The sequence below is a fragment of the Lactuca serriola genome, chromosome 5 (assembly GCF_051521515.1).
Source record: "Lactuca serriola cultivar US96UC23 chromosome 5, Lser_US96UC23_V15, whole genome shotgun sequence".
Classification (NCBI taxonomy): domain Eukaryota; kingdom Viridiplantae; phylum Streptophyta; class Magnoliopsida; order Asterales; family Asteraceae; genus Lactuca; species Lactuca serriola.
The window spans coordinates 234,125,324-234,138,602 of NC_136412.1; positions in this window are offsets into that span (position 1 = coordinate 234,125,324).

The window sequence follows — 13,279 nt, forward strand, 5'->3', positions numbered from 1 at the left end:
GAGACCGCACTTGTTGCACTTGGGAAGATTACCGGAATAAGGTCTAGGAGCACTTGGAGCAGCTGAGGCTGGAGCATGTCGTGTGGATGGAACTCGAGTGGTTGCAGCATTAACTGCCACTATTTGCTGCTTCTTGGACGATTTAGAGCCTTGACGTCCCTTCCTCTTGTTGTTCTTCCCCTTCTTGCTATCATTTTCCTTCTTAACTTCAGTCTCCACTGGCTTCTCACCCTTCTTTTTGTTGTGGTCATACAGCTTCTTGGCCAATCTCTTGGCACTGTCGAAAGTTTCGAGATTTGCAGCTATCACGTTTCCTTGGATCGGGGAGGTTAGTCCCCAGATGAATCGCTCGATCTTCTTTCCTTCTAAGGTGATCATGCCAGGGCATAGCAGAGACAGTTCACTGAACCTTGATATGTATGCATCTATATCCGCGTTTCGGACAATGAGATTCCACTGCTCTTGTTCCATTTTCTGAATTTCACCTCGAGGGCAATACTCGGCCATAAACATTTCTTTCATCTCTGTCCATGGCATGGAATTGGCTACAGGGAGTGTCATGGCTTCCACGTGTCCGTTCCACCAAGTGAGCGCTTGGTCAACGAAAGTGCATGCGGCAAACTTCACCTTCATCTCCTCAGGGCAATCGCATATCTCGAATACCGATTCCACCTTCTCGATCCATCGTTTCAAGGTGATCATTCCTCCAGTGACGTTAAAGGTTCATGGTTTGGCGTTGGTGAAGTCTTTGTAGGAACATGTTTTGGTAGTTCCTTGATTCGTCCCGTTGTTCGAACTTCCGATGCTTGGTCCGTTGACTCCTCCATTGTTCCCTTGGTGAATTTGGGCCATAGCCGCGGTGACCGCAGCCGACACCGCTGCCTGAAAAGCAACAAAGTTGAACTCGGGAGGGTTTTGCTCAGGGTTTCTGCGGGTGGGTCGTCGAGGCATCTTTTTGCCATGGAACAGAAAGATGTTGAGTATCTGTGCTTTTTGTGAGAGTGTGATCCTATGAGCTAGGTGTGTGGCAAGAACTTAGGTACTTTCACAATTTGGCACACAATCATGGATATGTAACACATAGCAGATTACAACATCAAAGTAAAACATATAGAATTTTTACTAATATTATCCGCATTTGATACATGAAAATTTTGCTCGAAAGAGCACACATAAGTGATACTAGTTCGACAGCATAACGGCTCTATGAGTAGTGTAGTCACTTAAACATAGAGTCGGGGTACATAGCATGGTTCCTAATGACGGTAAGATAATTCTATCCCTACACTCTATGGAGTGTCCTAAGATAGGGGGTGAGATCATATGCCGAAGTGTTGAGCCAACAACTGAGCCATCTCCGTCATGTCTCCAATGACCTCATCCCTCTCATGCTTAGCTCGCACTGCACGTGCTTCCATAGCGAATAGCTGTTGCCGCAGGGCGGCAATCTCAGCTTCGGGGGAGCGATTCTCCCTTGTGGGGTTCACTGGTGGGGCGGGGTGGTCCTGTTGCGCCTCGCTAACAAATGACGTGGCGTGATCTTTGCCCAAGTCTTGTTCTTCCTCCACGTCATCATCGGCCTCCTTGAACTCATAGTCGGTGCCCGTGTACTCGTCAGGCCCGACGACGTGTGCTTCCCCTTGATTCCCTTTAGGTTCATCTTCAAGCATCCCGTGAGCCACTAAGACTTGATGAAACTGAATGCCCTGCTTCTCTCCCTCCATGAAGACTGGGAGAAGGTATATTAATAAATTACCGTTACTCCTATGGCTCTACAACTATTGCACAGATTGAGTTGAGGTTCCCTTCTTGGGGGTAAAGGGGTATGTTTTTAGGTTCCCTAGCTATCACGATCTCCTCAGGACATGTGATAGTTGTACCTTGTAGGAAATGTAGTTGATCAGGCTACATCCACTCCTTGATACGACTAAGAACAGTCTTGGCTTAACCGAGATACTAGCATTATCTTGTTTGGTTCGGTATTATGTTCTTTTTCCTAATATAAGCAAGGATGTTTTTATTGTTATGTTTTACTTGTTTTGTTCAGAGTTGTGTTAGTCCCTCTTTTTGGTTTATAGTTGCATATCAATGTGTGGTTAGATATGCTAGTTCACTATAAATAGTGCTTTGATACCAACCTGTCACACCCCCGAACCGGACGGCGGAAACGTCCGAGGGCTCTTGCAACTTAAATTGAATACCATCACAATGATTATACATGAATCATAACATCGTTCATCACCATGCATTGAAATATTACAACTGATATTGTTTACATTCGGTACATTGTTTTAAACATTACAATTTCATAACATAAACCGTTCGATAGATAATCTAAGCAAAACACCATGACATAACTTGATACTTATTCTTCGGCTTACCTGTTACCTGAGAATACAAGTTATTTTGGAAAAACGTCAACATATGAAATGTTGGTGAGTTCATAAGTAATGTTATGGAAAAATGATTTTTGTGAAGTTTGAAACACCCAGAAAATCCGATATTTTCTGAAAAGAGTATTTGTTTATAAAAAGTGTGAAGATCCGTAAATATGCTTGTTGATTTAGGAAACATGTATAATTGTTAAACTTTGTATACATCACGTAGGTGAAAATGTTGAACTTTCCGGGAAAACCCGATGTTTTCCCAATACGTAAATTCCATGACTTGTTTATTGTTATACCGACACGACGAATGTTTTTGACTACCCAGGTGACATTGAATTAATTTGGGTTTGTGAGTTGTTACAATCACGCATTAATGAAAATGACTAGTTTATAACTACAGATTACGAACGATCCTTAAGGCGTCGTCCGTACTACTCACATAATCCAACCACCATGACTTCTCTTGATTAACGCCACAAATCTGATTACTCGAATTCTCATAAGCCGGTCAACCGAGGAGAAAGGAGGGTACGAAGCCCCCTTTATTTCCATAAGTTATTCAAGGCTATCGGGAATGCGAAAGGCACTTGGCCCAACTCGCATTTGACTTCTCGACCTCACTAGCAGTACTAATGGACCATTAGGGCCCAATAGCACAATAGAGCTATTGAAAGTCCTTTTACATGAAATTGGGTCATAGGAGGCCCATTAACATGTAAGCGCGTTCCCTTCGGGCCCAAAGATCAGGTTATTGGGCTAGAAAGGCCCAACAAGCATGATTTGAAACTTTCAAGCCCAAATTTTGAATGTTGACTCATCATAGTTATTGCGTGTTTATTTAAAATACTTTGGTTTATTGATTTTTGTTTTGTTATTGATTCGAGACCGAATCAATTCGTTTTGTAACGGTATTTGTTGTTGAGAGTGTATTTGTTTTTCCGTTTCGTCGGTAGTTGTGGATCTTGTATTTTGTCTTAGTGAATTAATTTGTTTAAAAGTAAGATTTTTACTTTTTCACAACCTTTCTTTTATAAAATAGCACTTTTAGTCCTTTATATAAAAGAATTTCATTTTAGTCCTTAAAACATTATTTTGACACTTTTGTATCATAAACTTGTTGAAAAGACATTTTTAACCCAATTTTATTTTGTAAACAGCTTTAGCCCTTCCAGAATGATGTTTTCTCGGTTAAAACCCCCAATTTCGCAACTTTTATAGTTTTGGCCCAAAATAGAAAATTTTTACATTTTTTATACTTTTTGAATTTGAAAAACATTTTTGACCTTTGAAATAGTTTTAATACACTTCAAATCCCCTGTTTTACAGAAAATTGCATTTTTCAACCCCTCAAACTTATAAATCTCGCATTTTGGGGCTTATTGGGCCAAAAAGCCCAAATCTAGCCCATTAGGTTCAAAATTTACATTTTAAGTCCCTCAAAAATGTTGTTGTTCAGAAAAATTATTATAGAAACTGTTTGGAACCTTTTGACCCTCCAGAAACTATAAATTGTCGGTTTGTACCCTAAGTTTTGTATTTTTGACATTTTAAGCCCAAAAATGGGTTTAATATTAGATTATGTTCATCATGACCTTGTAATCCATTTCTCTTGACTTGATTAGTGTATAATAACTTAATTTATGTTTATATCTCTTCTCATGCCTTAGATCTCAGTTTTTACGCACTTTTTGATAACATATACATCACAAACACATGATATCACACACATACATGCATCAAATCACACATAGAATACATTTACACATAGATCTACACATTTTCTTGTATTCTCCCCCATAAAACTCATGAAAAACCAAAAAGAAGGGGGTATGAAACTCACCTTGGGTGTGGTTTCGGTTTTGGAAGGAAAGATGAAGAAGAATTCGATCCTAGCAACCTTTCTTTGAGGATCTCGAACTTGGATGCTTCTAAGGTGCAAGATCATGAGTTTGAATGAATTAAGAGGTGATTTTTGATGAAAAGAAGTGAGTTAGATTATAGATTTAAGCACCAACTTACCTTGAATGATGATTTTTATGGAAGAAATTCCTTGAACACCACTTAGATCTCGAAAATATAGAGAGGAGTGGAGAGAGTTTTCTTGAGAGAATTGTGAATGAAATGTGTGTGTGTGTGCTTGGGTTCGGCTGAGAGAAAAAGAGAGAGGAGAGAAGAGAGGTTTTTGAATTGATTTGCATGAAAACATGATATGGTGCATGGGAATCCTATGGACAAATGTGAGATGGCATAGGAAAGTCAACTCTCCTTCTTTGGTTGGGCTTGGGCCAAGATTTGGAGAGAAAAAGATGAGGATTGGGCCTTGTATGCTTAAGCCCATTTCATGGTTATGTTAAGTGATGTTTGGCCCCAATTAATTAAAAATATGATTTTTATGACCTATAAGGGCTAAATTTGGTTAATTATGGCCCAATATGGTCCATTTAAATATCTTATTTCATTCTAGGCTCAATATGGCCCATAATATTAAAATAAATGAAAGTGGGTCCAATTAGAGTCCATTTAAGAGCTCTAAGCCCATGATATTCCAATTGGAAGCTTATTGTTCCATTGGGCCCAATAAAGAAGTCCTAGTCCAAAATAGACTTAAACAAGGACTTCTAAAGTTTCCAATTGTTTGTTGACTATTTGTAGTGCTTGTGTGAAGTGTTTGATTGAAATTCTGTTGTCATAGAGTAAGCATCAAGCATGCTTTCATGTTTTTGATTCATAGTTGACATAAGTGTTGTAGTTACAAGGCACCAAAAATTTCTAGTTATGATATTGACGGACAAGACCAAAATTCTCAAGGCAAAAGTTGTTGTGTATCAAAAGGTTCAAACCACTCCAAATCAAGTCTACACCGTTCAAGGAATCACTCCTCAACAAACAGCAGAACTGACAGCTATGGTAGAAGAAGATAATGCAGCTGGATGTGAAGAGTTCTTCTGGTCAGCACCAATAGATAACGCTGAAGAAATAAAAGGCCTATCTCAGAAAACCTCATGGAGAGTGAAGGGTAGGTACGGGCCAGAACCACTTAATGAGTCTGCAAGATATGATGTGCCAAACATAAGTGGCACTAAAACATCTTTGGGTGAACCAGTGATAACTTCCAGTGAGACATCTTCGTCAAAGAGCAAAAGCCATGCTCAAGTTCCAAAGAAAAAGGCCAACATTCATAAAAATCCAAAACAGGTGGCAGAACGAAAACACCAACGAAATCTGAGATACAAGAAGAATCTCTCAGAAAGAAAATAGTTTTAGAGATCTCAAAATCCTCATTATGTAAGGTACGAAAGGACACATAAGTCACGAGGAGAATCAAGAAGCAACCAAAAGGAGGGTTTTGATCCTTGGAATGAAAGGAACCGAAAGGAAAGCTTCGGTCTGCAGCAGGTAAGGAACCGAAAGGATGGTTTCGGTCCACAGCAAGTAAGCAACCGAAAGGAGAGCTTCGGTCCTCAGAGCGTAAGCAACCGAAAGAACGGTTTTGGTCCTCAACACAATAGCAACCGAAAGAATGGGTTCGGTCCCAAGTTCAATCAGACGAACAGAAGGGAAGAGTGTTCCCGTTCTCAACCAAGGAAGAGTAATAATCAACGATTCAATATCGCTTCTAAACCCTATTCTTCTCATTCCCATTCTAATACTTATGTTTCAAAAGATTTAAAGGTGAAAGGAAAGCTCTTTCTAGAAGACAACAAATGCAAGAAAGAGATCCAAAAGGATGCAGGCGTCAAAATCTCAAAGCCCACGTCTAATGAATCTAAGTCAAACAAAATTAAAGTTTTCATAATAAAGAGAAAATATGAAACAACTGTAATTAAAAGAATTTATATGGTTGATGTTTCTCTTACTATTCCCTGTCCTATAAAAGGCTCACGAGGACCCAAGAAACTTTGGGTTCCTAAATCTGCTTAATATTTTGCAGGTTATACGTGACGAGCAGTTTGACAAAGAATGGTAAATTGATAGTGGTTGCTCGCGTCACATGACAGGACGAAAGGAAGAACTGAGAGAGTTTCAGTCTCTCAAGGATGGTGGAATTGTGAAGTACGGCAACAATTCGTTTGGAACTATCAAAGGCTATGGAATGATTACGAATGGTGATTTCTCAATAAGAAAGGTCGTATACGTTGAAGGATTGCAGAACAACCTTATCAGTGTATCACAGTTGGTACTTGGGACCGGATTGAAGGTCTCGTTTGATGATGAAGGCTCAGAGATAGTCGAAAAGAAGTCAAATAACATTCTGTTGAAATCGAAGTGAAAGGAGGAAATGTACCCTTTAAACCTCAATCCAATTCGAGGGAAAACAACAGTCTGCTTGCTAACGGAGGCTCACTCGGACGAAAGCTGGTTATGGCATCGAAGACTCTCTCATCTTAATTTCAAGGATACCAACAAGCTGGTTTTAGGAGATCATGTTCGAGGTCTTCCAGTTCTCAAATTTGACAAAGAACATCAATGTGCAACTTGTGAAATGGGAAAGCAAATTCGACAAAGTCATCCTTCTATTATCAACACAAAGGTGATAGAACCATTGGAGCTGTTGCATATCGATCTATGTGGTCCCTCCTCTATTGAAAGCATTGGTGGGAAAAAGTAAAATCTGGTCATCATCGACGACTTCTCTCGCTTTACATGGGTGTTTTTCTTGAATAAAAAATCAGAGGCTACTCCTAAGCTCAATCTCTTCATAAAGCAAGTAGAGGTTCAACTGAGGAAAGTGGTTCGTAACGTAAGAAGTGACAATGGATTGGAATTCAAGAATAAGGATTTCGAAGATTTTCTAGCTGAGAAGGGAACGACTCACAATTTCTCGGCTCCATATACTCCACAGCATAATGGAATCGTCGAAAGGCGAAATCGATCTCTGTGCGAAGCAGCTCGAACTATGCTAAGCTTCGCTTCCTTGCTTCTGTATTTCTGGGCTGATGCTGTTGCTGCTGCTTGTTACACTCAGAATAGATCATATCTAAACAAGCGATTCTCTATTACTCCTTACGAGATCTTGAACAATCGCAAGCCGAATGTGAAATTCTTTCATGTGTTCGGTTCAAGATGCTTCGTCTTCAACTCAAAAGAGAATCGAAACAAGTTTGATGCTAAGGCTGATGAAGGAATATTTTTGGGCTACTCCTTGCACTCTAAGGCATATAGAGTTCTGAACAAGTGCTTTAAGAAGATTGAAGAGACATACTATGTCACTTTTGACGATAGCTATGTCAAGAAGATGAAGACAATTGAAGGTGCAATGCAATAAATCTTTCCAAAGACTAGTCAAGTTACAACTCCTATCTCAAACCTTTTTGAGCAATTTATGCTTCTTTTTGACGAACCTAAAAAGGCTATCGATTCTGAATCCAAGGCGGAAGATAACAAAGTTGACAGTCTAAAGAAAATCATTGACAATGCTGCGCTGAAGATGGCTGCTAATCAACCAAAGGCAACCGAAAGGCCTGGCTTAAGCGAACCTTCTGGTGATCGTCCTTCTGTCCAGGGGGAGGGTCCGTCTCTACCAAAGGATTAAGGTCCTTCATTCCAGGGAGATAATTCAACGTCACAATCATCTAGCTCAACCGAAAGTCCAAACGAAGGGGAACATTCTGATCCAGATATTGAACTCGTGCGATCATTCGAGGGGGAGAATACACATGTCAATGATGATGATACACTATCAGAATTGGAAGAAGAAATCAATGCAGAACTAGATCCCTCTTGTGATCCAAATTACCCACCTCTCATTAAATGGACCAAAGATCATCCTCAAAGTCAAATCATTGGGGAATCTTCAGAAAAGGTTTTAACTCGATCACAGATCAAAGCAAAACAAGCTGCACTATTCTCTCAAGTAGAATTTTGCATGTTCAACTCTTTTGTCTCCAAAGTTGAACTGAAGATTGTGACTTCGGCTCTTGATCATTGTGATTGGGTTCAAGCCATGCAAGACGAGTTGAACGAGTTTGAAAGAAACAAAGTATGGCGTCTAATTCCAACTCCAAAGGATGCTTCGGTTGTTAGTCTCAAGTGGGTATTCACAAATAAGATGGATAAGGAGGGGAATGTGATTCGTAACAAGGCTCGGTTGGTTGTAAAAGTCTACTACCAAGAGGAATGTATTGATTATGAAGACACCTTTGCTCCAGATGCAAGATTAGAGTCGGTTCGAATCTTTCTTGCTTATGCTGCACACAAACACTTTAAAGTCTATCAGATGGACATAAAGTGTGCCTTTCTCAACGGAGAACTTGAGGAAACTGTGTGTAACAGCCCGGATTTCCAGGTATCTTTTATGTTTATGTTTTTGGTGTTTTGAGAGGGGACTCGACGAGTTGGAGCTCAGACTCGCCGAGTAGGATCGTGGTTCTGGACGCGGGTTCGCGCTTGGACTCGGCGAGTCCAGGGTATGGACTCGGCGAGTCTGTGCTGTTTAATGAAACCCTAATTTCTCAGGTTTGGGACCTATTTAAAGGGCCTTATGGCCGTCATTTGTGCTCACCAGTCCTTTGAGTGAAACCCTAATCGAGTGTGAGCGTTTGGAGCATAGAAGGAGGCCATTATTGATCTTGGAGGTGTCATCTTGCAAGGAAAAGGGAGGATTAGCTAAGGGAAAGCAATGGGAGCCACTTCCTGAAGGCTTGAGGTCCAGAACATCGCATTTGAGGTATATTCTTCGAGCCATTTCTGCTATGTTGAGATTTATGTTGATTTAGGGCTTATTGAGCCCTTTTATGATAAGATCTAGTGCTTCCTTGGTCCCTTGAGTGAGTTAAGCTGTAGATTTGGAGCTTTGGAGGTCCAGAGTGTCCCTTTGCCCAAGCTTTTTGTGAATCAATGGAGGTTCTGGATTGGAATCCTTATGCCTTAGGTCAAAATGCCATTTATGAGCCATGAGGTGTGTTATGGGAACCAAGTTAAGGACTTTACGTGATGAATCAGTCTAGGAAGGCCAGATCTATGAGTTGTTGGAGCGGATCTGACCTCAGAAGCAAGTTTGAGTAGATGCATGGCATGGACTCGCCGAGTCTGAAGAACAGACTCGGCGAGTAGCATGAAGATTGTCCTTGACTGCTTAGTGAGTGGTCCAGCCGAGTTATGAGTTGACTTAGTGAGTCAGGGAGTGTTAGAGAGGGTTGACAGGTGGACCGAGTCGAGCTGGGACTCGCCGAGTTGTTCTTGAGACTCGACGAGTTGAGTCGTGGTGGCCCCACGATTCATGCCCAGTGGAACCCGTCGAGTCAGGGGTGTACTCGACGTGTCAAAAAGGGAATCCTAGAGAGTTGGTGAAAACGTCTAGACTCGCCGAGTCGCCCTAGTGCACTCGCCGAGTCCGGTCAAAGTTGACCGTTGACCGTTGACCAAGAGTTGACCAGAGTTGACTTCTTAGGGGTAGTCAACCTTAGTGTTAAAAAGTGTTAGTTAGAGACATATGATGTTATAGGGAGATTGTAGCTCGGAGGATCGAGCACGTGTGATTTCGGGATTTGCTAGCTATCGATATTCACGAGGTGAGTCTTCTCACTATACTTTACCTTGAGTAGGTAATCAGAGTTATGTGTTAGAGTATGTGTATGTTATGTGTATGCTATGTGTTGTACTGCATGATGTCTATGTGATTTATGTTGTGCATGTTTATAGAGTTGGAACCGGAAGGTTCCCAGAGTTAGAACCTGAGGGTTCACAGAGCTTGGGTGCACGGACCCACAGAGTTATAGCCTCGAGTGGCTAATATATATGTGTTTATGTGGTATTTTGGGGAACTCACTAAGCTTTGTGCTTACAGTGTTAGTGTTGTTGTTTCAGGTACTAGCGATGACCGTGGGAAGGCGCCGGCTTGATCTGTACACACGCATGGGATTTTTGATATACACTGATCTTGGGATTTTGTATATTGTGAATTGAGATTTAAACTTGATGTTTTTATGAAAAGTTAGTGAGAAATGTTTTTATAAATTGTGAAAAATTATTTTGAAATTTACGGTGTTACAAGTTGGTATCAGAGCCTTGGTTTGAGGGATTCGAGTACACCTTCGGGCGTATTTGAATTCAAACTGAGGATTTGAGAAGTATTTTCAAAAAAAAAAAAGAGAAGTATAAAAGATTTTGAAAATCCAGAGCAGAGTTGTGTGTACGATCAGTCCGCGCCCGAACGGTGATTTCCCAAAATACCCTTATGTTATGTGATATTGATACTGATATGATGTATTCGCATGCTAGAGTAGGCTAGGTATTCCTATTAGGACTAGAGTGGCCTGATTTGTGATGCCTTAGCCTAGGAAGAGGTGAGCTGCTATGAGATACTTGAGAGTGAGTAGGTAGCAGCGAGGGGCTTATGAGAGATCTATTAGAAGGAGGTCTATGCATGATAGAGTACTTGGAAATTGGGATCCGAAGAGGAGGACTTGGGGTGTATTCCGATACGGTGTGGACAGTAGTATTGGGCCCGTACTACTGAAAGCACCGGAGCGATGTACAACCCAAGTAAGAATCTTTGGAATACCAAGAATCAAGGAGGAAAGAGTTGACGAGTGTGAGTATGCTCGTAAGGGTTCTAATTTATCGTATGTTGTATTTTTGAAATAGATCATGGTGAGGACACGCTTGATGCCCGAGAGCAGTGGTACCAGTGATGAGGAGATCCGCCGGATCATTCATGAGGAGGTGGCTGCGGCCATCAGGGCAGAGATACCGGAGATGTTTGGGTCTATAAAGACCACGCTGATTGAGACGTTTGATGAGCGTTATGCCGCTCTTTTCGAGGTTGCTGTTGCAGCGGCTACCGCAGTGATTGCTGCTGCGAGGCCGCAAGGTGGTGATGCGTTGCTGTTCCGAGAGTTCAGCAACACAAAACCACCAGAGTTTGATGGGACCCAGGATCCGGTGGCAGCGATGAGGTGGATATCTAATATTGAGGGGTGTTTCTTCACTTGCTCATCTCCTGAGCATTTGAAGGTCCGGTTCGCGCTGAACCAGCTTCGCTTGCGAGCGAAGGACTGGTGGAAGTTTGTGACGGCGCATTATACGCCTGCTGAGCTTGCGGCAGTGACCTGGGAGAGGTTCACTGTCATGTTCCGAGATGAGTACGTTCCCCAGGTGGAGAGGGAACGTTTGGCACAGGAGTTTCTGACCCTCAAGCAGGGTACTGAGTCGGTTACAACGATCACGAGGATGTTTCATGAGAGGGCGATGTTCTGCCCTGAGCACGTGTCCACTGAGCAGGAACGTATGAGCCGTTATTTGAACGTTTTGAGGCGGGATATTTGGGAGTTCGCGGCGAACTCCTCGTACCGGACATTTACTGAGCTTCAGGCAAATGCCCGAAAGAGGGAGATTGAGCTAGAGACTCAGGCTAGGGAGGATGCGGAGTCTCAGGGGAGGGATCGGTGACCGGCACAGTCTCAGCCGGCAGCCAAGCGGGCCAAGCCCGCTGATCCCAAACCAGGGAGCCAGAAGGGCCGCACTTGTGGGAAGTGTGGCAAGGGTCATGATGGAGTCTGCCGAGCGGGATCTTACTACAAATGTGGCATGGAGGGGCATATGGCCAAGGATTGCCCCAAGGGGTTTGGAGTGTGCTTCCACTGTAATCAGACCGGACACCGGAAGGAAGAGTGTCCGCAACTGCGAGGGTCGTCTCAGGGAGCACCTCAGGGATCTGCCCCTGCCGCCATCAGAGCTACAGAGAGTCGGCCAGTGAAGGCCGAGGCGCCGAGGGCACGAGGGAGAGCCTTTCAGCTGACCGCAGAGGAGGTCCGCACAGCGCCCGATGTCGTGGCTGGTATGTATTCTTTCATATATTTATTTTGATGCTGAGATATTATGCATATGTTATGTTATGCGTAGGTACTTTTCTTGTGAATTCTGTACCTGCCTTGGTGTTATTTGACTCGGGTGCGAGTCGGTCTTTTGTATCTTTGGCTTTTAGTCAGCATATCAGTGTTAGTCGTGAGGCGTTGAGTCGGCCTCTGAGAGTTTCCATAGCTGATGAGAGAGTGATATATGCCACGGAGGTTCTCCGAGGTTGCGTATTTGAGATATTTGGTGTTGAGTTCCCGATTGATCTGATTCCTATTGCTATGGGTGATGTCTGTGTCATTGTGGGCATGGATTGGTTGAGCAGATTCGGTGCGGTCATCGACTGTGAGCGACAGCTGGTGACCATACGAGACCCTAGTGGGGGAGTTCTTTCGGTATACGGCGAGGGTACACGTTCAGGATCAGCGTTTTGTTCGGCCGCTAGGGCGAGGCAGTGTCTACAGCATGGCTGTAAGGGTTTTGTGGCGTATGTGGTGGATACGCGGGTGATTTCCGAGAGGCCGAGTTTAGTGGAGGAGGTCCCGGTAGTGCGTGAGTTCCCGGATGTATTTCCCGAGGAGTTTCCGGGTGTGCCTCCTATGAGGCAGGTGGAGTTCAGTATCGATTTGGTTCCGGGGGCTGTGCCTATCGCTAAGGTGCCTTATCGCCTTGCACCTCCACAGATGCAAGAGTTATCCTCACAACTTCAGGAGCTGCTGGGGAAGGGGTTTATTCGGCCGAGCAGCTCGCCGTGGGGAGCACCTATCTTGTTCGTAAAGAAGAATGATGGTTCACACCGGATGTGCATTGATTACCGGGAGTTGAACAAGCTGACGGTCAAGAACCGTTACCCATTGCCGAGGATCGACGATTTGTTCGATCAGTTGCAGGGAGCATCTTGGTTCTCCAAGATCGATTTGAGGTCTGGGTATCATCAGGTGAGAGTGCGGGATGAGGACGTCCAGAAGACAGCGTTCAGGACGCGTTATGGGCATTATGAGTTTGTGGTGATGCCTTTTGGGCTCACCAATGCCCCGACAGTGTTCATGGATCTCATGAACCGAGTGTGTAGGCCGATGCTGGATCGGTCGGTGATT